Source organism: Pipra filicauda, unplaced genomic scaffold (assembly GCF_003945595.2).
Source record: "Pipra filicauda isolate LSUMZ 115617 unplaced genomic scaffold, ASM394559v2 scaffold86_size2582843_pilon, whole genome shotgun sequence".
In the NCBI taxonomy this organism is placed as follows: domain Eukaryota; kingdom Metazoa; phylum Chordata; class Aves; order Passeriformes; family Pipridae; genus Pipra; species Pipra filicauda.
Window position 1 is genome coordinate 275547 of NW_024105053.1, and position 26197 is coordinate 301743.

At 43.9% G+C, this 26197-nt stretch overlaps 1 protein-coding gene across 3 annotated transcripts in view; it reads right to left on the minus strand.

Annotated features, from left to right (window-relative positions):
- PDZD2 (PDZ domain containing 2) overlaps nt 1–26197 on the minus strand; it is a 138904-nt gene that overhangs the window by 100890 nt on the left and 11817 nt on the right. The window contains exon 1 of one of the 3 annotated variants that reach the window (XM_027745655.2): nt 15798–15825. The exons of the other annotated variants lie outside the window; for them this stretch is intronic. The gene's annotated coding sequence lies outside the window, so the exon portion shown is untranslated. Of the gene's footprint in view, nt 1–15797; nt 15826–26197 lie in introns of those variants that run through there. 3 annotated transcript variants of the gene reach the window in all.

The window sequence follows — 26197 nt, forward strand, 5'->3', positions numbered from 1 at the left end:
CTCAGAGCCTCCTTTTTTCCCAGGCTAAACACCCCCATCTCCCTCAGCTGCTCCTCACAGGACTTGTGCAGCAGACCCTTCATGAGCTCCACTGCCCTTCTTCGGACATGCTGCTGCATGAGAAGAGAGCAGCCAAAATGTTACAGCACAGACCAAATGATTTTTGATCCCAATGATTCACCTCAATCAGCAACTGCTAAGCAGACCTCACAGACCACCCTCAGGAGCTGTTTACGTAAACCTTGACCACCTGTGCGTGCATGCACACACACACATTTTTTGAGTGCTTTCTAATTAGTATTTGCCAAGTGGCCCAACATCCTTGCTCTTGTGTTGCCTGAAAATTTTCCTCTGGCCATCACCCACTGAGCTCTCACCAGCCTCCTGTCATGGTCACAGAGCTCACAGACACCCAATCCTGGCCATCCCTGCAAGTCACACCCAGCGTGCAGGTCTTCCAAGAGCAGAAAGCAATGAGGGGCATGCCTGTGTTACCACTCATCTCTCCCAGTTAAAGTGATCCACCCCCCTGCAAATGTAAAGGATTTACAGCACCCAGAGGAATATCACAGCCTGCACCAAAACTGCTCTGAACCCCCTGACAGACAAGAAAATATCCAAAAGCCTCATCTGCTAGCAAATTTTTGGCATCTGATGGGAGGCAGCAAATGGCATGCTCCCAAAGTCTCCTCTCTCTGTTCTCAGTGCTTTTTTAAAAGGCATCCACACAGTGAAATTAATATGGATTATATTTAAACGGTTTTTAAAATGCTTTCAATGCACACAGAAAAAAGAATCTATCATGTGGAATCCCTGAAGATATATTAAACAGAACAACATAGACTGTAATGGTCTTTATTATTCAGACAATAATTCCATCCAGAGGTTCCAGTGAGGCAAGTGATCCCTGTCAGGTTCACAACTGGTCATGCACATGGGTCTGATCTTTGCCCACAAATCTGTTGACTGCATCTTCAGAGCTAGTATGTATCCACACATACCTGTAACAGCACATGCTGCCAAGAGACAGAAGGCATGCTGCAGCAAATGCACTGCTTGTACTCAGCTGCTGTCACAGCAGACCTTTAATCACTTAGAAGAGGTCATGCATTTTCCTCAGTTTACATGCTTAATATTAAAATGGATTAAGATGTAACTGCTTTGAATGGGGATTTCCTAGAGTTGGTTGCCACAGCCTAGGTTTGAGGCTATAACCTCAGATGCTCAGGCTCAAAATAGATAAATACATAGTCGCTAACCCCCTTCCACTCCCAGGGCACACAGTCAGCCCTTCCATCTTTTCCCATTACTAACAGGTAAGAGGACAGTTGTACCTGCATGATCTGTACTCACTCCTGCAGGACTCGTGTCGAATGGAGGAGCAGATCAAAGCTCAGCATCATCACCAGCCTGGTTACCAGACACCACAGGACCACAGATACCTTCTTAGGCAAAACTCTCACTCAGCAGCCTTGTCCTGAAAGCCCAGATTGAGCCAACCCTATTTAAGGTTCAAGCACCTTTTTTTCATTTTTCTCCCACCCGTCAGGAGCAACTGGCCCAGTCCTGTGATCTTTTTCCATTCCCCTCTTCTCTCAATGTATAAAATGCTTTTCTTCACTTTTCCTTCTGTGCATTATTTCACCCATTCAAAGTCCTCCTCTCCACTCATTTCTTCCATGATGCCCAAAAGTTATAAATCTCCAGTGCTTTCTCACAGATGACATTTTCACAAACAATGACATCCTAGCCATTTCCTCTCTGGAGTTCTCTGGCACATCCTGTTTATTCTATATCTATCTTGTTTGCATTGCAAACTCTTCAGAATAAGGACTTTCCACATTTTGCGTCCTATACTGGCTGGAAACATGACTGGTGCTACTCAATTCAAGGTTTTAAGGCCAGAAGAGATCACTGCAATTATCTAGCCTGACCTTTTGCCTACCACACAACAAATTTCATCAAGTGACTTCCGCTTTAGGCCCCTGATAGTCCTCATAGAGGTATGCTACTAATGGATGATGGTCACCGTATCATTTTTATTTTGCACTTTCCCCAATTTTTCTGCATATTCAGTATTTCTCTCCTTCATATTTAAATCCTTCCAATACTTTCAGCTGTTAGCCCATGTTCAAATTCTAAGAGACATTCTAAAATACACACATACCTTATTTCTATGATGTCTTCACTAAAACAGTTGACATTAATTGCTTATTATACTTTGTGTTTTCACAGTTTATACTGAATGTGCTTTTGCTGAGATATGTTCAAGAAAATAGAACTGTATTACAAATAATAGATTTACAATCCTGCTTGTAAGAAGGTACATCTGTAAAAGATTAAAGAACTGAAATGACCTGAGAACAAAGTAAGGGGAGAGAACGAGCTGATGGCATTGCTGGCATGCAAGGTATTTTTGTGTTAAAAATGTATATACAAAAAACCATTCATACATTTTGAATACCTGTATTAACTTTGTTGTTCAACATGCTATAAAATGATCATCTTCTGAAGGAAAAAAAAAATTAAATTCCTTTGAGCCAAGTATTAAAAGCATTCTTAAAGCAAACAGACACAAGAAGAATGCTCAAAAAAATCTGGTTTTCATCTGTTGAAAATATGTACTGGCTTCAGCTAAAAGCCAATCAATCAATACCCAAAGAATGAAAAAAAAAAAGTTCTAGCCAGTCATAAATATTTTTTTAACTACAATCATCTGGCAGTGGAGCACCACTGACCTAACTTCATGAGCATCTGTCAGCTGGTGATGGCCACGGTGCTGTCAGGAGAAGAAAACAGCAACCCTTTACTCATTTTACTGAGCAGACTAAAAGTGACCCACCACAAATCACAGTGAGTGGCACAGTCTGGAGTGGAAAAATACCCAAAACAAATGCACAAGGAAACCTCTGAGCCTGCCGTGCCTGGTGCACCCAGAGCTCTGGGAGGCTGCAAGGTACCAAAAGGGTCCAAGTATGAGGTGCAACAACTGCACTTCATCACCACTAGGTGGTTATCCACCGAACTCTAATTTCATTGTTTCTTCTAAAAAAAATTATATTATCCCACCTATAGTTGAAGTTTCTATGAACATGGCACCGTGCAAGAACAATAAAAGCGCTTCTCCAGTTTTCTTTTAATTGCTATGGCAACTCTGTTTATTTGGATTTAAACATCATCCTGGGATGTTTATAACGCCAACAGCACATCACAGTCAGGCAGAACAGGAAAGGGAGAGCCAGTGAGACTCTCATTGTGGCTAACCCTGGTCCAAATCAAGTAATGCAAAACCCCACAGTCAACAGCTGTAGTGAAAAACACAGATTAAGAACTGAACAGAAATAAACATTTCTTGCCACTTGCATTTTTTAACAGAGTGCTCTCTCAACTCCAGCAGCCTGGAAAACTGGGAGAGTTCTACCAACTCCCCCAGGTGCCCTTCTGCATCTTCACCAGTCTGCAAAAGTGGGATTTTAACTTGTGGCATCATGTAACCTGCTTTCCACATGGGCTTTCAGGATCATGGAAGGCACACCAGTTAACTGAAGATCCATTGCACCCACACTAACAATTGTGCTTCTTACTGTGCTCATACACAGGAATGACTGAACAGCTTTGCAGGACACCAGCAGTACTTCCAGCATAATTAAACCACTCACTTCCATGCAAGTTTAGGCTAAAACCATATAAGCGACACTCAAGACCACTGTGAAACTCATGCAGCAGCACTTAACTGCTCCTCCCTGAAACAATTTGAGCTCAGGATGCTTTACTTGTGGGTTGTCTTAAATGCTGCACAGACAGGCAGTCCCCAGCAACACTACCCTGTAATTAATTTCACAAGATATCTACAAGTACATGCAAACTCCAAGAAGTACAAGTTAAAGTGCACGAAGAATCACAGAACACCTCAAGCTGGAAGGGAGCCGTATGGAACACTGAGTCCTGCTCCTCACAGAACTACTTTAGTTTTAACGAAATCACATGACTAAGAGCATTGCCCAGTTGCCCCTTGAACTCTGAGAGGCACGGCACCATGACCACTTCCCCTGGGGAGCCTGTTGCAGAGATCAACCACAGAAGAGGCAGAATTGCCAACTTTCACCAGATTTAAGATTCAGCAATGCAGGGGAAAACAAAAACAAAAACAAACAAACAAACAAACAAACCCAAAAACAAAACAGAAAACAAGCAAGTAACCTAATTTACAGTTCTGCCATGGTTAAAATGAAGAACTGAGCAATTGTTTTCAGTCACAATAGGCAATTGTTGAAAGAAATCAAGAAAAGATCATCCTGCAATCCATCTCGGAGGCTATCCAACAACTTGGAAAATGGTCTGTCACTTCATCCATCAGGAATTTCTACCACCCAACTGGCTATAATGTGATCCTGGCTGGCAGGGAGCAGGACTGGTGTCTCTAGGACTCTGGAAATTGAACAGTTTTACTCCTCTAAACAGAGAACAATTTACCTGCACATTTTCCAAAATTACCATTACAAGGAGACTGCTTTCAATCAAACACTCTGCAGGCAAAGAGAGTTTTGCTCTGTTTTGTTTTGTCCAGAGTAGCAGAGAATTAGCAGAGGAAAGATCAGGTAATTGCCCCAGGCACACTGCTTCCTCCTGCACCAGAGGCTGGCTATCACCCTAGCTTCAACTTCTAGAGCTTCAGCTTCAACATCAAGCTTTTGATGGAGGAAAGATGTTTGTCCCACCCACACTGGTGATATTTATTACCTTGGAAGAGCTGAAGAAATATTTTGTACGCACCAACGGATCTCACACACCGGATGGGGAACAGGGCAGAAGTAGGGTAAGGTCCAGCCTGCAGCAAGCACTCTCTCATACAGCCTCTGCACTAGGAGTAAGACATGCAGAGTTTACATGCATGTAAATCACACAGGTTCTATCCCCACACAGACACAAAAGAAAGAAGTGACCCTTAGACCCTCGGTGCAGCAGAAAGGATTCTGGATAGTCTCCAAGCAAGGCAACAAACATAGGAAGCCCCAAACCTGCAATTACAGCAGCCCATGGGGACAAGAGAATCACCATTATTCCAGCAAGATCAAGAACCACAGAAGAGTTCCAGCACAGCCTCCCAGTGTACCCAGGGGCACAAAATCCATCGCCACAACTGCTATGTCTTGCTTGCTTAACTACCCACACAGAACCAGTTCTGTTAGAACTTCACGGAGAGACGAGTCAAACAGGACAAAGGCAAATGTTTAAAAACAGCAGCAGGGTGGGGATTATTTTTATTTTGGAACTGAAGTGCTGCAACAGCCTTTTTGACACAGAAAAAAAAGTTTTCCTCAGAAAGCAAAATGCTTAAAAGGGTCTCTGCACAAATAACACAAAACAGCCATAGGTGCATAAAAAACTCCATTAGCTTCCAAAGTGACTTTTTTGTGACTGGTCAGGCTTGAACTTAGCAGCAAATTGCAGCAGTCCTCTCTGAAGAAAGCACCTCTAGCTTCATCTGTGAAACAAACGTGTAGAGGTTAGAACTGCATGGAAAACTACTTCTGCAGTGAACCACCCCCAAAGTTTTGAACGGTGTATTTCATTTTAGTACCATCTCTGCAGAGCACGGCTAGTTAATCTCACATTTAACCCTCTGTGCCAACATTTGTATAGTTTCTGTTGCCGCGCCGGAACCCGCACATAATGGGATCTGGCTCAGCGCTCGTGGTGCTCCAGGGATCAATTACCATTTTATACATCAGTGTTTCATTACTGAGCCGTGAATGTCCTCCAGCCAATCATACCCTCAGCTCCGTGCTCCAAGACTCTAATCTTTGAAAATTAGGTATTTGGCAAGATATACTGTAAGAAATGAAAACTGCCGGACTCATGCTGTTTTGAATGCATCCAGCTTCCATTCACAAATACCGCCATGGCGGTGGCCACTAGATGTTTGCAGTTATGTGATTAAAAAGAAAACGATGATAATTGTGGAGTGGAAATGCACTCTCATCTGTCACTTCTCCTGGAAAATAATGAGCTCTCTTCCTTGTTATGTTCCCTGCAATATATCTTTGGAAAAGCCTTATAGAGATTAATGCTCAATTGCTGTAAATGAGCTTAGCTTTATTTATTCTAGGAGAGGATCTGGCCCCAAAGTCCCAATAAGCCATTGCTTCACTATGCTTATTAAAGGAAAATCCTATATGGTAGCTAAGACAGGACTTTGGCCTTGTGTCTTGCCTGTAGATTCAGCAATGGAGATTTGGCATGCTTTATATCAACAAGCTGTGCCTAAGTGCACACTTTAAATGAGTCTAAGATACAAGACAGCAAACACTATAAATCTTCACACAATAAGACAAACTCAACGTTTCTGCTGCTCATCTTCAGCTTTGCTGTCTCCTCCCCATGTGCTGCAACAGGACCGGGAACCTCATTGAGCTCTGACTGATGACACGGGAAACTCATCTGCAGCACTGTAAATATTTGAAATAGTTGATTCTTGAGCAGCAGCTCTGTAACAGAGACTCTGGGGAACAGAGGCACTGCATGCCCAGACAGGTTGGCTGGGTCCCCACTGGACTGGAGGTACCAAGAAGGGAACCATGTCACCGGGAGGAAGATCTCAGGGAGAAAGCAAGTGTGCTCTTAAAAACCACTGTGATTTCAGTCATCTGTTTTGAAATTGCAAGTGCTGTAAAGTGACAACACACAAGTCACAACCACATGTTAGAGAGTTTGTTTTAAATCATGAGGTGACAATAAGAATCCATTATAACTCCGTTTAACATTCCTGGGCTGGTATGCAACTATGCAACCCACGCAACACCACAGCTGTGGTAGCAAGGTCTCAAAAATCTGCTCCAAGAGATCGGAGAAAGCACCAGAACCAAATGTGAGGACAGTGCCAGAAATCTCACACGGATGGCTGCATTCACCCCCACCCAGCTTTTCCTCTTCCCATTGCCACTTACACTCCAGCTGCATCCAGGTGGCAGAACAAAAACTGGCTGACTCTTTGGGAAGGATTTTTAGCACACATTTCATGGTTCAGCAGATCTAAGGCTGTGGCTCAAAGCCTCTTACACTGGCCACTCAAAGTACAAACATTCCCTTAAACAACCCTTGTTGAGAACTGGGGCTTTCCACACCTTTTTTGGAAAAGAATTGCACTTCAAGCAGAATTTTTTTTTAACTAAGTGATAGAAACCCTCTGCCATGAGACTTAAAGGGATCAGCCTCTATGGCTTCAAGAGCCCCCCCTCCAAAAAAAAAAAGAAAACCATATACTGAACAACTGATACACAAATGACTAAATACTAATGACATAATCATATGGCTTTTCCATGACTTTAACAAAGATTCTGTGAACCCAGCACTGGCATTCTGATGAGCAAATATGTGCAGAACAGCAGCAGATGTCAGGTATTGAAAAGAAATAGAAATCCTACCTTTAGATGATTCTTTTAACAGAAAAAGATGAGTTGAGTACAGACTTTTCCTTCAGATATTAATACAAGGACAAAACTCTAAATTGTCTCTTCAAGTACAAACATAAAAAGCAACTTGTCACACATGGATTTTTGTGACTGGACAGCAAATGCTATTTATTTTCAAACTAGCACAGTCCAGACTCAGCTGAACATCTCACAGATGCCCCAGAGTTTCAGATCTCTCTCCAAGCTACCAGGAATGGCTTGTTTGCTCCTTCTACCTGCTAGAATTCTCCAGGTGAGCTTTAAAACTACTGAACAAAGGAAATACAGCAGTTAACAGTGGAATTGTAGTACTTTACCTTCCACAAATACTGATTTTACTGAATGTTGTGCTAGTACAGCCTTCTCTATCTGACACACGTTTATGAAACGTATAAAGCTAACACCCTAGCTCTGTTGTGTTCTTCATTAATAATTAAGATTACTGGCCATCTTAGGTATATACAATGTATGTTTCAAAATCTAGCCCTTTTTTTCTTTTATAATGACCCACTTGGTGTGTTTGCTGTTTTTAGAAAAGGCTGTGCTGCTCGCTCAAAGCTCTGGGAGACCACAGTAATCCTCTCTCAACTGGATCTGGGCTTGGATGATGATCTATTCTGGTCTTTTGGCACTAGCCATAAAAGAAGACACAGATTAAGGTTTTTCAAGATGATTTCTGCCAGATAACACACTCAAATAAGCAAGTGATATAGTGACAATACTATTTCAGTAATGCTCAGAGCTGACACAATTGGTATTTTCAGCTCTGGTCATTCCCACAGTTAATAAGAGTATAAATTAAAAATGCCATCCCCACTATACATTCAACTCATTAGTTTCATGTATTTATTATTTTTCCTGTAATTTTATTTTTTCAGATGAAAAAAACCCTCTCCAGGAACTGTTAAGTGTTGATAATAACAGACCAGAACACAAAGCCATTTTTCACTGTCCAAGAGGAAACATTTAACATCATGGCTCTGACACAAGCATGCCTGTCACCAGCACCCTGCACATGCAGTGCCTGCCTGCATGTGGATCCCCTGTCAGCCCAGCTCCACAAGCCATCCTGTTTACTATTTAGGGCCACCGTTAAAGCCAAACCAAGCTCCACCCCGCAAAACCCAGAAGAAGAGCAGCTTGTGCAGATGTTGAAATTCTGGTGAGAAAGACAAACTATAAACAGATTTCCTAAAGGAGCCGCCTTGGGACATTCTTATCCAGCAATTCCACTAATTCCCTTGATAGAGAAAATAGGGGACTGTGAATGAAATCTGCAGACAACAGATAGCTGGGAAAAGTCTGTCAACTCAGAGGATGGGCAGAAGTGTACTCAGAACATTCAGGGACTAAAACTGAGAGGAGGTTCAGCTTGCAATAAAGCCAAGTGCAGTCATGCACTTTGGGATTAAAGAAATGTGTTCTGCAGCTTGGTAGCTCAACAGTTGGAAGTGATACAGAAAGAGAAAGCCATTGGTGGTTTAGTGGCTCATGGCAAGAGGGTAAAAAAGCTTGATGTTGCCCAAGGTCTCAGTGAGGAATGGGAAAATATGCAAGACAGTAGTAAGGTCTCAGCTGGAACAACATGCAATTTCAGGTTACCGAGTTCAAGAAGGTTAAGTGACACTGGAATAGTGCAAGAAAAGGTCAGCAGGATGACCTCTCCCATGAGACAAAGAGACGTTGGCTTTGCTACTGGAGCAAAACGAAGGCTCTCTTTGGAGGGAAAAAGGAAAGGCAGAGAAGTACAAACCATCTATAAAGAGGTTTAGGCTGGAACTTGAAAGGAGACTTATATCCACCAACATAATACTGTTTGAGCAAAGCTTCAAAAAAAAAAAAAAAAATTAGGCAGGAGGCCAACTGTTCAGTACATGAAAATCTACAGCATAGTTGTCTGAGACAGCCAAAAACATGACCAACCATGCAGGATGTCCAAAGTTGGTCCTGATAACATACCTCCTCACCATATACAGCCCAATGAGCCTGCCAGCCAAGGTGCAGGAGCTTCACTGTTACCCCAGAACCCGACACTTTCCCTCACCTGCCACCAGGTCTTCTGCTGTCACCAGAAGGCCATGGTGCTTTAGTGCATGGAGAGTTCAGATTCATGTTACCGACACAGTAAAAGCTACTTTGGCTTCTTAAATCACTACACAGTAAAAAGGGGGTGACTTTTCCCACAAAACTTAAGGTTATGCCCAAATCAAGTCAAAGGAAGACAATGAAAGGAGGCTGGTGAAAAGCATGGCAGGTCACACAAAATGACTGGGGTTAGAAGAGAAACAGTTTTAAAGGAAAGGAGAAGGTTTGTGGCTGAAGGCTTTAGAAACCATCACTATGATAGCAAGCAATTCACTATCATGGCTGAACTCCCCCACTACTCCCCAACGCCGCCCAACAAAATTAACAGTGCAGGCAGGTTCAAACGAGGGCAGTTGACAATCTTGCTAGTCCAAATTAATCTCTGTTTCAAATGAAAAACATGAAGTTAAAAAGGGGACGAGGGTGAAGGAAGGAAAACATAGAGGCTAATTAATGTCAATCACTATAAAAACCCATGACTGATGCTTTTGACATGACCCTTCCAGACAGTGTTTCTGCAGACAGTTGTGTGAGCGTGAGGGGAGTGCCAGAGTGCCGTATAAGAAGCAGGATTAGGCGGGAGGTGCCTTGAAATCCACACAACACAAAAACATCTTGCTCAAATATTTATATACAAATACCATGTCCAGATGTTGCAGCAGAGACCTGTGGATGTTTATGCCTTCTGTACCATCTCAACGGCAAAGGCTTAAAATGTCTGTGTAGCAGGATAGGTAGAAACTAGACTCCAAATTAAGTACCACAAACTACTGCTACTGCCACGGGAGGTATGCAAAGAAGGAGAATTACCCCCATGAGCTTTTCTTCTGTGAATTTACCATCCCACTGTCACCTTACATCTAGAAAAGCCACAAACAGAATTACGAGCTCATTTCAGGCTTCTTTTCTTAAGTCCAACCAAGTATTTTGCCAGAGGGGCTTCATTTGTACATTTTTTGTGGTTGTTACACTCTACTCAATCTTCAAACCTTACAACAAAACATACAGTATTTTTAGGTCACCAGGTAACATTTCAACTCTCTATCCACGAGAAGAAAATGAGTCATTAGTCAATGACATAGTTTATAGAAACAGAAATTACCAATTTCCCTCTACTCCTTGGACACAATCTGTTGCTTTCACTGTGCTGCAACTTTGGGACTGGTACACCAGACATTTCCTTCATTAGGTTGCATTTGGAAAGTTGTCGTTGCAATACCAAAGACAAGAATTTCCTACTCTTAACTGAGCACTATCAGGAGGCTTTGCTAAGCAACAGGATTGCAGAGTAGAGACTGCTCTAATATTGAAGTTTTTGAGATCCAAATTTAAATTATAAGCAGTTCTATAAAGTCTCCTTAAAACTCTCAGTGTGTGTTCCCACGTCCCCCAAGTGCTCTTTTGCAATTCACCTGCAACACAAACAACTGTCTTTGGCCAACTTTGTGTTGTTTTTAAAGGGCAGCTGAGCTTATGGAAGACAATATAAAATTATTTTTCCCTGTTCCTCCAGAAGGGCCCTGGCTGCTCAAGGCAGCTGCTGCACTTTGCAGGCAGATGGACTCTCTTAAATGATAGTTTTAATGGCAAAACTAACTTTTCAGCCATAAAAAGTTCAGCTTTCTGCATTCCCAACAGCTGTTTCTCGAAGGCTGCTCAAGCACCATGGCTGAGTGGCGGCTTCTTTAGAAGTTTCTTCCCTGGAGGGTAACTTCAGAAACCATCTTGGCCCATCTAAACTCCTGCTTTAAAAGCTGCAGTGGAAGGCGCTTCATGCTTTTTAAATGAAAGCAACACTTTAAAAGGATTGTAGCAGCTGGACATGAGGAGAGATGAGACACTGTCTATCCAAAGTTTAAAACTGAGCCCACAGCTAGGAGAGAGCAGCCACATTCTTGCAGATTGGTGTAAACCACAAACAATTTCATTTAAGTCCAGTTGGAGAGTAAGGACCCTGAAAGGAGGTTTCCCTTTGAAGCCCCATAACTTCTGAGCTCCCTTGGAAGAGCCCAGCAATACCTCAAGCAGGCAGAAGATGCTGCTGCACAGACATACACATGCTTTGTCTGCAAGACACAACCTACATACCTCAGCTTACTTCCACTGCTAGCCAACACTTTTCAGAGTTTTTCCTTTGATTCCTCTCACAAATGTGTCCACCATCCTAGAGAAGTATCCCATCCACAAGCCCTTTCTCACTCTTTACTCCCTACTCTGCTATTCAGGTGCCAGTATGGGGAATTCAGCAGGGCAGCACAGTTTTAAGTCTTGCATCACTTTTGGGTCTTGTTAGGCAGGCGGTGCCTATCAAAAGCATTTAACGTTTTTCACCTTTATTTCATCAACAACATGGAAGAGCTGAGGTGACTTCATGCAGAAAGCATTTCTACATCCTCCACAGCCGTCTTCCCAGGAGATACACAGGAAGTAACTTCCCTTTGCTGAAGAAAGCAACTTTCCCCAATTTCTTATCAGTTGGCTCATCATCAACCAAGCAATGGAGAATTTACACCAGAGATGCCAGTTAGTCTACAAACAAATCTCTTTTGTACTCAATCCGAAGAAGGCCTGAGTATCAGCTCAGCATGTCACGCTTATCCTGAGGTCACTGGTCAAGACCCACGGAATCAAGACATCACTTTCAATAAATATTTTCACATTAAAACATCTGGAAAAGAGCCAGGAACTTCAGCCAATCAGATGAATATACAGTACAAGCCAAGCAGTCCCCTATGGTTATCCTGTCTCTGGAAGTTGGCTTCTTAGCAAGTAATTTACATCTCACGCTCATTCATATTTTAAACAGGTCTTTTAAAACCTGTTTCCTACATGTCAGTGTGTTTAAGGATCTCAATAACTTTTTGCTTTGGTGGCTGCATCCTCCTTCCCTCTCTGCTCTTTCAGCTTCGACCTAGAAGAGCACCACAGCTATAACTGGGTCAACCCACATCGCAAAATATCCTGCCCCAAAAGAGGAAGGTCAGTGTTCAAAGACACAGGACAAAGGTCTTTTGCCTGGTATTGTTAGCTGGACTGCAAGATGACCTGTGAACAAGCAGCACAGAAGTCTGACCCCACCGAGGCATTCTTGACCATCCTGGATTACGGGCAAGAACTTGAAAATTAGTTTCCTTCCTGTTCAGTAGGGTGAGATTCCTGCTCCTTTCTGCAACTCCTGTGTCAAAAACATCAACAGTGCCCTTGCTCTCCCAGCTCACCAGCAACTGCAGGATTTGCAAATACATTCCCTGACTATTTTGTACATACTCACAGTAGTACTTGGAAGCCACACCCGTTTCTTGAGACAAAAGGTCAAATTCTGCAAATTACTGCAAATCTTAAGCTTTGGCAGAATTCATCTGGAGCCAAGAGCTTCTCAATGCTGTAGAAAGTGCTAGAGATGCCGTGGGACAAACCAAGTGAACTATGCCAATGTGAATCTAAACCTCCAGAAAGCAACGATGGCAGCTACACCAACAGCCTTCCCGTTGCAGTGTTCAACTTGTGTTTCAGATTTACATTAGATTTACATAACATTAGATTTAGTCCATCACCCACTGTCAAGAGGAGGGCTGTATATGAAATAACAAAACATGACATGGGTATGACACGCCCCAAAACCAACACACCTGGGCCAGGTCACTCCAGCACAGGGCTAAGCAAACACAGCCATGCTGCATCCCATGCAGGTCTAGAAGAAACAGAGCCATGTTATCCTAATGCTTTATGGATCTACTTGACCTGAGCTGGCCCTGCACTGAGACAACACAGAGTGCTGCAACCACCTTCCCAACAACCACAAGTCCTGGAGATGGACCTCTGAGACATCAGGTGGGCTGAGGTTCTGTCCTCAAATCAAAGTATTTCTACACACCCCAGCTCCCGAGAACTCTGGAAAATGGGCCAGGACCTGTGCTAGGTTTTGGCTCATGTGATTTCAACCACTGATCACTATCAACACTCACAGAGCACTCTGCAGAAAAGGCAACATATTCCCTGAATCCTGGACTAAGCTCTCACTCGTTTACTACATTTTGGCCTACAACAACAGAATTCCACTGTGTATTTTAGCTGAATGTATTATTCCTCATTAGCAGTCTCAGTCTGTTACAAATGTTTAGCCTAGCAAAACACTGAGTGCAACTACTCCAGGAGCGACAGCATTCCTATGCCAAGCAAAACATTTCTCGTTCATCAGGTAGAGCAGAGGTACCAAATCCTGCTTCACAAGTTGTGTACCATCTCACAGGCAGTGCAGGCTCTGCTGCAAACCCAACCTCTCCACCGGAGCTACAGCTACCACAGGGCAAGGACTGGAGGAGGAGAAGGAGGAACACGGAAGAAGAAAAGTGACAAACCTGAAGAAAGGGGTGTCAGCCTACAGGGAATGAAAGCACACATGTCTGAGTCTGTGTGTAAAGTCAGGGCGTATTCAGGTAACTCAAACTGCACTAGAGTCCTTATAGCCCGTATTTTCATGAAGCTGGCTGTAGGCAGCTCCCCCTTGAAGAATTCCTCAGGGGCTGCTGCCTTTCTTTAGTTCTTCAGGAAACACAGTACCCACAACAGCATCCATTTCTACCCACACGTTTCAAACAGGCTACCACCTCAAGTTCCCTGCAGTCACAGCTCTATCAGGACTGTGGACCTTAAAATTAACTTACAAAACCAGCCAGAGAGAAGGCAACTTGACTGTTGTATCCCAGGGCTAGAAGAAGGGAGGGGGAAAATCCTAACGCCCAAACCAGCCAACAATTCTTCATGCCAAACAAGCAATTTTATTAAGGAAATAACATCTGAACAAGACACTCTGCACACACACGTTCTGCAGCTGGAATCTCTTGAGCTGATGTGTCTCTTGGTGATACACAATTCAGAAAATAATTCAGCTCAGCCTCAGAGGCTGGTGGTGGTGGCTCTGTAGTCCTATCAGGCACAAAGCATGGCAAAAAGCTAGGCACAGACTTTAAAAGATATACAGAGCAAATCTGAGAAACATCTTTTTTCTCCCCTTGCAGTGGACTTGGTGGACAAAACATACTTTCAGAGTGTCGCCAATGTTCAGCCTCAAGGGAGGGGTTCTGGACAACCAGAGAGAAGCCCTGAGCCACCACAGCCCACCAGTCCCCTTCTCTGATCCCCTCTGCTGCCTCCCAGACTGCATGTGATAGGAAGAATGCCCCGCATGCAAACAGAGGCACGCACCAGGGCAGAAGAAAACAGTGTCCATAAGTAGAGTTATATACACTTTGAGAGTGCCACACAAATAAAAAAACATAGGTAGCACCCACACCACACCATGCTATCTTTGTCAGTCCTTATCCCAATACCACATAATTTATCATACTTTAAGCAATAACAGTGAAGGACTAAATGACACTGATATATGTAGGCACATAGTGACATACTGTCTGGCACTTGCTGGAATACACAGGACATCCATATAGAAACAAAACAGATCTTTACAATTTCAGAGTTGTACCTTATTGCTTTGCTACCCCCACCAACCCCTCAGGGACCAAACATCAGTGACAGAACAGCCTGTCACCTTCCCCTTTCAGTTTGGGGTACAGTGAGTAGACACAGAAGTCTGGCCACGACAGGTAGGACACGTACCCTGATTTTACAGTCTGGTTCAGGCTCTTTTCCTCCTGTCCTTGACACCTGAAGAAAGTTGTTCTCCAGTAAAGACAGGGCACGCAAAAGATCCTCCACAAAGGAAAGATCCTGCCATCCCACTGTACTTGCAGACTATGATTCCCTCTGCTCACATCCAAAGTCCATGCATAGTCATACATCTGCTAAATCACAGCAAGATCCTTCCACAGTGCCACAGGTTTTCTATTTCAAGTGGATTCATAATTTGCAGGTAACACACTTTCCTGACCATGCAGAAAAATCATTACATAATGGATATATCATTAACACATTTCCACCGAAAGATCACATACAGAGATGTATCAGGCGAGATGACTAACCCTTCCAGCAGATCCATGCGAGGAATGAAATACTAAATTATTATTGTCTAAATACCACAATAATATTTAGTCACTAAGTCAAAAATCCTTCCAAGATATAAGAAGTAATAACATAAGAGACCTGCTTTCTTCACATGAAGTAAAAGTGAGAACCTAATTCCCAGCTTCCAACCTGGTGTAACAGATCCCAAGATCACATAGTTCAAGATGAAGAAAAAGCCTTCATTACCCTTTCCACCCACTTTTTACCAATACCATCCAGAGGCTTCCCATCTCTCCATACCTTCTCAATTAAGGGGGATCCTCTTTTTGAGCCAGGAGATGGAGCCAAAGGGACACTCCCTACTGTGAAGAAAAGGTGAGATGCATGGATAGAGAACCTCACTTTCTGTTGTCAAGGGTGTTACTATCAGTCTATTACTATCAGTCAATATGAAACAGCAATCCACAGTGATGCTGTAGAATGCAGGGGAGAGCTGCATAACTCACAAAACAGCTCTAGAAAAGTTGACACACCACCCACCTGAGCCAGCAAATACCAGTTACGCTTCTTATTCAACAATTTAATATCTTGAAATTAAAAACTTAGGACACATACACACTTCTAAGAAATGTGCTGACCAGAGGTGTCAGGCATCAAAAGTACTGTCAGGAGATAGATGAATTAACCTTTATCATCAGAACTGCTGTTGTTCCAGACATTAATGCATGATATTTCTGAACAGCACAGGGTCCAGCTCAGATTGTGAATGCATTCAAAAAACCCAAAGTTTTGTGAGCCGAATGGCATACGCAGAGAGTGCACTGTTGTGCAACACAATACTTAAGAGGCTTTCCATCTGCACTCCATTTCAAAGCATATTTTACTTGTTAGCTTCATTCAGAAGGTCCCCCTGTTCCGTTGCAAGAGAGGACCCTGCCAAAATGCTGGGCTGAGCAGAAGCAATGAATCTGTACCAACATAAAGTAACTATGAATTAAGAATGAAGTACGGCTATGACCTACATGCACCAAACCCACTAAACACCAACAGACTTTTGTTTGCTTGGGGATTAGGAGATATTTAGGGAACATGATGGCTGCGGCACTATGGCCCCCGAAAGCTCTCCTAACTGAAAGCCAGGAATCATGATAGATTTAGGAAGTAATAATTCAGCTCTATTTTTTGCATCCAATTGGAAGACAGTATATTTTCCTTATTAAAAGCGTACGCAGGCTTGCCAAGCGAAGCTCCTCTTGCAAGGCTTTCGGCAGCGCTTTCATTTTAAAAATCTGGTGCTCGTGTGTCCTACAGGAAAGCATTTTGTGCCTGGAGTTATAAAGGTTTCCCCCAAACGAACTGTTCAGTGGTTTTGAACCGAGCCTCGTCCCCACGGGAACGCGCACCCTCCTGCCAGACCCCGGCTGAAGTTTCTGCCCAGCCGCGAGCCCGGAGCCCCCAGCCCCGGGGCTGGGGGACGTCCCGCACCGGGCGAGCGCGGATCCCGCGGGGCTCCCGCCGCCCGCCCGGTGCCCCCACACCCGAATCAACTTGCGGCTCCGCGCACCTCTCCCCCTCGTCTCCCGCCGGATCAGCCTCCCCGCAGCAGCCGGCTGATCCCCGCCGCCCGCCCCCCGCTTCTCGCTTCTCGCAACCCGCTCCCCGCTCATCCGCTCCATCACCTGCCGGCGCCGTGCCGCGGAGCCGGTGCGCGCCGGCGGCGGTGGCTGTGGCGGCGGCCGTGCCTGTGCCGGTGGCTGAGCCGGTGGCTGTGCCGGTGGCTGTAGCTGCTGCTGCTGCCGCTGCTGCCGCCGCCGCTCCCGCTGCCGCTGCTGCCGGCGGGGAGGCACCTTCGGCGGCAGCGCCGCCGCCTCCCGGGCGCGGGGCGCGGCTGCAGCGGCCACGCAGGGCCCGAACGCCGCCCCGCCCCGGCCCGCCCCGCCGCGCAGGTGGGAGCGCTGACCCCGGCGCACTCCGCCGGGCGTGGGGGGGATACAGGGATGCCCCTCCCGCCCGCTGCCGGGTGCCAGACCGGCCCCGCGTCCCCGGCTCCCAGCCCTCCTGGAACCGTCCCTACCGGGGGGATGCGCTGGGCAGCCTTTGCGCTGCCTTCGGGCACCTTCACAGGTCGCTTCCCAGAGGGACCCGGTCCGGACACGGTGCTTTTCCCTTCGGCACACTTGCTCCACCCAAACCAGGCTCCTGTTGAGAGCCGTCCTCCTTATGCGCCCCTCCCCCCCCACACACACACGTGAAAATGTTTCCCACTCGGGGCATCCAAATTGAAATCCCCAACTGCTGCCTCCGAACAAGTCCCAGGAGCTTGTTCCCTTTTTCCCTTTTCCAGAGCCTGGCCTGATGTGCCAAAACCAAGTGTCTGTATTTCAGGCTGTCATTTAACATCCCACGGCCATTTTCCAGGTGTGTGGCAGCCGGTTCCCGGCAGACCTAACAGCAGCCAGGTTATATCCAACATTGCATTCTGCCATCTAAACTATACAGCTGCAGTCACAGCCATCTTCTGGCGACAGAAGTTTTGGCCATATACAGGGAGAAAACCCACTGCTGGAACTGTTAAAAAAAAAAAAAAAAAAAAAGAGACAGAGAACTATATTTGCCCAAGGAGTGACAAGGAGTGAGCAGATCAGGCTGTAATCAAGATGGACAGGGATTAAATTCCTCCGCTGAGTCCCATGCTGTATTCAAGCCATCTTTTTAACAGCTTAGGTTTGCTCACAGCAGTCCTGGCTCAGACATGTAGTACGATCCTGCACAGAAAGAACTGTCCCTCCTGTTTTTCAGGACTTTCAACGTGATTTTCAGCCTTCCACGAGTTCAGAAGGAGACAGAAGAGTCTCTGAACTTTGTTCCTTAGAGCAAAATGCATAGCCTGATGTCAGTGCCTTAGCTCCCAGGGAGCACAGGCAGTTAATTAGGTGCCAAAATGGAACACACCAATAGTTAACATACCTAGAGCTAATCCAAAGGGAAGCTTTCAATCCTTGGGATGTGCCTCTTTCTGGGGCTCAACACTGCTAACCAGGAAATGCCTCCCTTCCCACCATGATTCATGGCCTGACATCTCCTAAGAAAAAAACTCATAAGCCCCTTCATTTAAAAAGCAGAGATCAGATTTTGAGCACAGTGAGAGGAGGGTGTGATGGCTGCATCCATCCTCTGAGCAGCAGAGGGACTGGGAAGTTCATCCAGCATACAAACAGCAAATTCCACAGCTTCTGCTGAAGAGGAGGGAAATGTGCACCAGCATTATTTTCCTAGGAAAATAAGGAGCTTCCAGACGACTCCTGCCTCAGCCCTCTCCAACACCTCTTCTTTAAATGTATTCCTCTGTGCAAATCAGAATCCAAACTTCAGGATACTCATCTGGGAGGAGAGGTTTTCCTGAGTCCCCGCCCTAAAACTGTTTTGTTTTGCCCACAACCTGGTTATTATAATAATACAAAAGAGTTTTGGATCAGGAATCACACCCTGGGATGCCTCTTTTGGTCTCCCTAACTATTTAGACTACATTTATAAACAGAAAAGAGACCACAGCAGTTATTCTGCACAGTCTCCTATCATACTAAAAGTCCAGAAGGATCCAGGAAATGTTTATCCTATAGGCCACAGAATATGACCCAATTTCCTATCCAAATGCAAAGTAAAATGCAAAATCCTGCCTGGTAAAATCTTGGCAGAATAGGGAGTGAGAAGAGGGTTTCTCCTCCCAGCTGGCCTGAGGAGGCACAGCAGAGAGGGAAATGGCATGCAGAGTCCCCGTGGGACAAGGAGACAGATGAGCTGCTCTGGCTCAGGCAAGACCAAAGTGTCTTGGATGAGAGCACAGAAACAGGCTCTTGGGCATCTGTGAAGTCCAAAACTGTTAAGTACCTCCCAGCTTGGTGACAGTTCTGCAGGGCTTTTTTAGGTCTGCTTTGGAGCCAACATCCCACTGAAATTTTGAGGGATTGGGCCCCAAATCTTTTTAGCTTTTATTTTAAAAAATATTGGTAGCATTTACATATTTTACGCACATACATGCAGCTGTGCATTTCAAAGTAATCTGTTGTGCTATAAGCCAAAACAGGATTTGAGTCATACAGGGTTTTAAAGATAAAGCATTGATTTATCTAAAGAAATCTGTCTAAAGAAAATTGGCTTCATACATATGCAAGGAGAACTGCTTAGCACAGATCATCCTCTTCTGCCCCACAGAGTTGGGCATCAGGTTCCTTTCTAGCTTGAATTTCAGGAGTACAAAATGAAAAATTAGGAAAATTAGAATGTCAAAAGAAGGATGCAGAAAAAGCCAGTTCAGTGCTTAGCTAATGAAGGTTGCTGTTGGATCCCATGCCATGACACAGGGACAATGCTACATGGCATTTTTAGGACTGCCATTATTTTTGGTTCTTTCCTTATCACTGTCTTGCACAAACAAGTTCTTGATTCACACTCAGAAAAACAACTAATACAAATAATCTCAGAGCCACATTCATACAAACTAAATGTCACTGAAATCAGTTTCACTAATGTGTGAGTATTAGAAGTTAACACTTTGAGGAAGCAACTGAGGAAGTGTTAGGTCTATTCCTAACTACCTTAAACTGCACCATATTTAAGCCTTATCTCAAGCATTGCCTTCAGAAGCTGGAAGCACCAGAAACATTTGTTCTTTACAACAGACACAGACATTTACATTCTCCCAACACTGCTGTGTCCCAGGCACTGGATGCCTGACATCCCTGACACACAAAACACACAGATAAAGTCAATTATATGGTACATGTTCCCAAGACCCAAGGCTTTTGAGGATCTGGTGGGCAGCAAAATGAATATGCACATTTAAATGAAATTCCTCTAAAAACACAATAAGCATCCAGGACCGCATATAACCCAGGACGACAACACGATGTTCCATTTTTATTTCCTAAAAGAAAACAGCAAAGTTCAGAATTCAGCTAGAAACCACAAAAATGACACAAAAGAGGGTTAACACTGCATAGGAGTCCAGAGCGCCAAGGCGGAGCCAAGGACTGCAAAGGCCACACTCTACTCCCAGCCGTGCCAGTGTAAAATACAAAGATCCCTTCCCTGACCTCCGTGTGGATCTCACAGTTCACTCGGATGATTCGGTGCATTCAGGCCACTGAGTTCCCCAAGTCCCCACAATCACCTCCTCCAGAAAGCCCCATTTCTGCACCACATGCTCTTACACTATGAGATGGCCGCCGCAGGGAAAACCTTCCCCTTACCATTTCTTCTGCACACAAGCATAACAAATGTAGGGGTTCTGTTTAAAAAAAAAAAATGCCAGTTTAATAGCTCCAACACACAGCAACCATAAAAAGCCCTGGAGAGCTGAATACCACAGCCCACATCCAGCATGCCCCCAGAGCCACCCAGGGCTCAGCTGGGAGTTACACCCTCATCCTTTCCTGCTGGCTGCAAGTTCATGGGGTGTACAGAAAAATTCCAGTGACCAAAAAAAATTCCAAGCAGCTCCAAGTTTGGCTGAAAACACCCCAGTCCTTCATCTTTAGTGGAGTTTTATATGCAAATTGCAGGCAGACAGGCCTTTACAAGACCTCTACTAGAATTATTTGTAAACACTCACTTACTCCTCTTACCCTACAAATAGTAGGAAATGAGATGTTTTTTCAGTGATTTTTGGGAGGTATTATGATGTCTTGTCTCTGTGTGTCAGCAAGCTTTTCATCTGTGCTCCTTACAGTCAGAGATGTTTTCTACTACAGAAGGCATGATTACATAGATAAAATAGGAAAAGCAATCCATGGAAGACTGTATTGAGAGAGCTGTTGGGAAATTGAATCTCTCAATGTTATTATTCTGTTCCCTTATTGATAATTATTATTTAAATAGCACTGAAAATACAGTCAGTAGTTTCTAATGAAAACAGGGACATAGGGTCTTTGTCCCAGAGAACTGACACTGCGACTTCTACATTAAGACCAATTGTTATTTAAAATGTATAAGATCACTAGTCTCCAGTAGACTGTTTTTCTTCTCCTTCTGCTTGGGGGTTTCCTTTCAGAGGGGTGAAGTAAGACTGATAGTATTGATAACTCTCTCCCACAAGACCTTTTCTGGAATACTATCTTCCAAACATGCCCATTAGCCAGAGGTTGAGCTCTTTGGGCAGAGAGCTGTTTGTGAAATATTTCTATTTAGTAAGCAATCATATTAGAGCTGATTTTATGCATTACAGTTTATTTATAAGCTGATAATTTTAAAAGTCAATTATATACGTGAAAAAAACCCTCACTTTCAGAGAATATTCCATGAAACTCCAAACTATGATGCAATGTATCTACATTATATAGCTTTGACTTCACTTTTTAATTATTTTCTTTATGTCCTCGTAGAATTTATTTAGAGGTTACTACAAATCTATAGGGGATAAAGCCTTCTCACCCAGCAGTTCTCTAATTCAGGTTAAGCATGTAGTACCAGAATAATATGATATCATATAGTACCCAACAGTGGAGATTTACATGGCATTAAGTATATTGTATTTAACTTCAAAATACAAAGCAGTATCTCCAGACCGAAGAGTAGAAAACAGGTATAAGGAAATGTACTGGTATTGCTGAAATAAAACAGAGAGTAATAAGCCAGAAATCACACAGCCTTAAAGCAATTTGCCTTATCTGATACATTTAACTCTAGCTACAGTTATTAAAATGAAAAAATCATCAAGCCATCTTTCACAACTCACTCCCTATTTGTTGTATGCATTTCTCTCAGTAATGCCCTCTGTTAATTTAAATTTCTGTTCACTTAATACATTCACTTATTTACAGTGTATGACCCAGGTCTGAGACTCCACACAGGAACGTGCATTTGCTCAAAGCAATCCTTTATCACTGAGGGTATTTTTTTCCTAGGGTGGAAACACTTATCTAAGCTTGTTTTTAGAAATTACAACTTGGGAGCCAAATTTAGAATTTTAATTACCCTTTAAAATCAAATTAAAAGTGAAAGGCCAGGTTTTACCCTTCCTTGAATTCAAAGACTCTCAGCAAGACCTTCATGCACTACACTGAGTCAGACATTTTCTCCCAGATAAAATTTCAAGCACTGAAGGAAAAAATACTTAAAGAAGATATAATATCTTACATTATGTACTCACCCTTAGATCTCTGTTTAAATTCCATTCTTTCCCTCCCCAAGGTGATGCCAGTTTTCTCTGCTCTTAACCTTTCTCCCTTATTGCACAATTAAGATGAACTTTTTTTTTTTTGTGGCGTTAAAAACCATGTTCTGATTTTTCCTTACCCCGGTTGGTCCAAAGGTTACCATTTCACAAAGTATCCTAAGGACATTTTTACTACCAAGAAATATTTTGACAACAAGAACTATTTTTAACTCCGCTAAGCTCTGCTGAGTGTAAAATGTTGCACGGGGTGCTCAGCAGCCTGGGGGAATGCAGCTAACAGCGGGGCTTGTTTTCTTTGCGCGAGAACAGCAGTCTGAATCTTCCAGCAACAAGACTCTCTACACACAGCACGCGATGTACATCTCATTACAAACCCAAGGGGTCAAAAGATAGGGGAAAAATCTACATCAGACCTGCCAACCCCAAGCTGGAGGCAGCAAGGCACTGCTGCAGGTTGGGAGGGTTCTGCACACCTGCGATTGTCCAGGTCTCATGCTGGGATATCCAAAACTACCAGAGAAAATTAATTTGGACAAGAGATCAGCGAACCCATCAAGATGCTGCTGTCAATCTACTCCAGGATGGTGCCTCCAGGTGCTCTCCCTACCTTCCCCCACTTGCAGTATTTGGAAGTGATTTAGCCATGACGCAAAATGGAACGTGACCACACATCCCAGAAAAAGCACAAGGGAGATTAAGCCTAAGGTAAAGATGAGAGATGGAAGGGCCAGGCAGAGGAAGGCTGGTGCCAGTTCGTAGCCCCAGCCATGACCTCAACTGCACAATGATGCTGGCAAGGCCCACCCCTCTGGCTGAGGAAGGCTGCCGGGAGCACACCAACACTCAAACACACCTCCCGCCGGGAGTAAGGCGAGCTCTGGCAGGGTGCATTTTCAGAGCAGCCAAAGGAACAGAGTGTTTTACCCCTCTGCAAACACTCAGTGGGATGCTTTAGGCACCACTTGCACTGCCAGCTAGTGGGACTTGTATAGCACATAGGGCTACACAAGCTTTCAGTTCAGGGGTTAACTCCCCCTTGGGAAATTCACTGCCCATATGTGCCTGCTCACTAGGATTTCCTACCAAAGCAACATTTTTCCCTTCTCTTTAACTACAAAATAATGTAGGTTACAACAGTGGCTGCTCCCTCCAGCAACCTGTGCTCCACCCTGGAGTCATTTTATATTACTCTCCCCAGTGTCCTAAACCAGAGCTGCAGAGATTGTTCCAAATGTGGCTTTCATTCCATGCTAGAATAGCCTCCATTAATGTAATATGCTGTGATCCTTATGATATTCAAAGTGGAAGCCCACATCTTGTTTACTTTTTAAACATTGCAAACCATCCTGCATTTCATCTGTGCATACTTCCCAGCACATGTCAGAATGTGCCATCCACTCGCCACTTATTAATGTTTCAAGAGTCTTCCTTAAAACATACATGAAATTTAGGCAGCAGGATTTTGTTCCAAGAGTCTTCTGACTGTTTTGTGCAGTCAGAGAGAGTAGTTTTATTTCACAGACTGGATTTAATATACAGAAACTCACTGCATCTGTTTCCAAATATTTTCTTTCTAAAACCGTTATGAAAAAGTGGTGCCAAAATGTGCTCGTTCCTCTTTAAGGAGGAAACCTAATTTGGATTTCTTGATCCAGATCATCTTAACACCCAGGCTCAATTTTGCTTGCTAAAGCAATCTACAGGCTCCAACTAATACAAATTTAATCTGCAAGGCTTCCTGCTTGGGCTGAATGGGTCCAGCATGTCTTTGTTACAGGCTCCACACCGCATCAGTAGCATCTGGTACTGATTGCAGATCTCAGACACTGTGCCTATGAGCTCCATGGGCAGAATCTTTCTTGAATTTCTGATCTGGTTTGAATTTTTTCCCTAGGCTATTTCTTTATCTTGTTGGATTGAAGATTTATGATTTTTCCTTAGTTTAGTGTTAATTTCTTTGAGGTTTAATGTTTTCTTTTGGACCAGTCTGTGGTAGCTGATCATATCTGAGCATCCTGCAGGCCCATTTCTCCTTTTACATAAACCAAGAGTCACCTTTTTAGTTAATCAATTTGCCCTGCCATAATGCTTACCCATATGAAAATGAGGAACTGCTCCTCTATCTCCTAACATTTGGGAGACACCTCCTTCCCTTTCAATGATTATTTATCCATTTAACAAGGGATGAAAAATAATTTGCCTTTAGATTGTACTTAAAGAGAAGTATGTTGTGTGAGCAACAAATGCTCTTCCGTGGTTTCAGGCTTTCATTTGGTAAGGTCTCAAGCCTTCCTCACAAGTCAGGAGCAGATTTTTGCTATCATTTGAAAGGGAAAAAGAAATCAAACTTTAATAACCACACAGGAACATTTGATCAATTGGCACAATCTAAAGGTTAAAAGTTCTAATATGCAGGTGACTTGGGGAAAAATAAGAGCAATGCTAAGTTTAAAACTTAAGTATTCAATCAAGCTATTTCTCCAGGACACATATTTTCAGGCGACTTTGATGAATGCCACTGAAAGAGCAGGTAGCAAAATGTGACCAAGATGGAAACTCTCAGCCTGACCTCATGTTCACTTTTTGGTCCCATTCCCTGCACCAAGTTAGTCCTCAGAAAAGGAGCCTCAGGAACTGAGCTGCAGAAACAGAATGCCCTGGATAACATGAACAGCAGCACAAACCTCCTCCCTGTGTGTGCACCTGGAACTGCTACACCACTCCTGCACATTGCCCCTGGGATCCATGACTGGCAAACTGGGGGCCACAGAACAAGGGGGACATGTGTGAAGTGCGCATGAGAGAGGGTAATGTTTGGGGGCTGGGGTAGGGGGATACCCCCAGCATTACCAGACTGTTCCCAGTATGTGTCCAGGCAGCCATGAAATGAATTACATGGTTATATTTCATCCTGTTTTTCTTTTTCTCACATGCTTATCTTTGATACTGATTCCTCCTCAGTTTCCCAATAAGTCTGTTTGTGCTTGCAAGGAAGTTGTCACCAAATAAGAGTTGTGTTGAATAGGAAGCCATTTCATCACATTTTCCCCAATAAAGCCCCATTTTCCCCAATAAATACACATTCCCTTGTCCAAAGCTGCCCTGCTAGACTTTTGCATTCTTTCAGCTCTAAAAGACAACACAGTGAGGGTATAATATGCAAAGCTTTATAAACTAGAGCAAGCACTCCGACCAGAAAACTGGCAGCTCCAGCAGGCTTGGCTTTGGACCTTCTCACTTCACAACAAATCTCAAATACCGTATCTGGAAATCAGACATCAGACTTCAGCTGTGTGTTGGCTAGAGCACCATGACAAAAACAAGGCTGTATTCTTTTTTTTTTTTTTTTTCCCACAAAGCTAGCACTAGGCGCAGAAAAGGACAGGCTTTTGGCTTCAAGGGCTTAGAAAAAACAGAATTCAATCTTTCCATTCTGTCATTATTCTAGGAAAACTCCACAGGTAAAGTCTCACTTGTGTACACTGACGCCTCTTGGAGACACTTAGGAAGACTGGATAATAGCTAA